At 48.8% G+C, this 1,476-nt stretch overlaps 1 non-coding gene across 1 annotated transcript; it reads left to right on the forward strand.

Moving 5' to 3' along the window:
* The first annotated feature begins 1,095 nt into the window (after positions 1 to 1,095).
* On the forward strand, positions 1,096 to 1,168 carry trnav-uac. The gene has a single exon. It is a non-coding gene; the product is annotated as a tRNA-Val (tRNA).
* Positions 1,169 to 1,476: the final 308 nt, after the last annotated feature.

Raw genomic sequence — 1,476 nt, forward strand, 5'->3', positions numbered from 1 at the left:
GTGTGCTGTGACTTGCAGTGTGAAAAACAGCCTCAGCTGCATGGGACTGCATTGGGGGATTGCATTCATCTTGCTTCTCATCAATCAAGCTCAGTCTGGCTTTTGATTAGTCATTATCTGTACATTTGCCCTGTGACATTTGGTGAACCATACTTTAGGTACCTTTTCCTAGGGTTTTGCCTTGAAAAGATGATTCTCACTTCAGGGAAACTAAAACTTAATTCCAAGGCCCTGTTAAATGACGATTCTGCTCTGAACCATTGACAAGTTTTTCAGAGAGCAGTCTTAATGTCTGCTCATCGCTCTTATCGCAGCATCATCTGAAACCCACTTTAGAGTAATGTTTTTTTAACGAGCTGTAATTATCAGAAGGGCCGGCCAGGGAGCAGCGCTCCGCACGGCTACGTGCGGCACCAAAGGTAGAAATTACGTCGCATCGGGAGACCCGGTGTTTCCTTTCATGCCACACGCAGCCTCATCCTCAACGCGCGGGGTCATTTAATGCAATGACAAATGAATATTCCCCCAGTAATGACATTACGACTCCCTGTAATGGAGCCAGCCAAACGAGAAGAGGGGGCCGAGGTTCACGAGCCGTTCCGCGTGCCAAATTGAATGATCCCATTAATGTTGGCCTGTTCCCGAGTGCCGCATCCGTGCGTCGGTTACGTCTGCGTTCTCCTCGGCAGGTGACACGGGTGATTCAATAAAGTGAGGCGTGTGCCCGCTGCTGCTGCTGCGTGCGATGACGCCCGGAGCTTGGCCTGTGTGTGTGTGGGGCCCCCCCCCCCCCCCCCTCCAGAGACCCCACGACTTCTCTTTCATGTCTGAGGAGGTGCACAGTACAGATTGACAGAGTACTCAATGAGGACTCCGCACTCCGTGTGCTGCATTTAACCATGACAGGATGTCTTAGCCAGCTGGCATTCCTTGGCATGAGGACGTTGACATTTTGTCTACATTCGTGGGTTGCGTGTTTTTTCACAAACTATCACACTTTTGTTTCACTAAGGCCAATGGTTGATGGTTACATTTTCAATCCATGTTAGTTTGACGTTACGGCTTGCTAACAGCAGAGAGTAACACCTGTAATGTGGTTCCATAGTGTAGTGGTTATCACGTCTGCTTTACACGCAGAAGGTCCTGGGTTCGAGCCCCAGTGGAACCACGACATTTTGTAGCCCAGTGGTAAGGAGCACGGCTTATAACCGAAAGGTTGCTGGTTCAATTCACCGCTGGGACACTACTGCTGTACTCTTGGACAAGGTATTTAACCCACGACTGTCCCAGTAAATAGCCAGCTGCATGGCTAAAATTGTAACCTGTGTAAGTTGCTCTGGATAAGAGTGTCTGCTAGATGACAATAAGATAATGTAACATAAAAGGTAACTAGAGGGTGAGCTGGTTGTTTGGCAACAGCCACAAAAATATTTACGGAGCTCTCGGGCTGGTATTTCATTATGAGCGAGCCTGAGC

This window comes from Megalops cyprinoides, chromosome 20 (genome assembly GCF_013368585.1).
Source record: "Megalops cyprinoides isolate fMegCyp1 chromosome 20, fMegCyp1.pri, whole genome shotgun sequence".
Taxonomy (NCBI): domain Eukaryota; kingdom Metazoa; phylum Chordata; class Actinopteri; order Elopiformes; family Megalopidae; genus Megalops; species Megalops cyprinoides.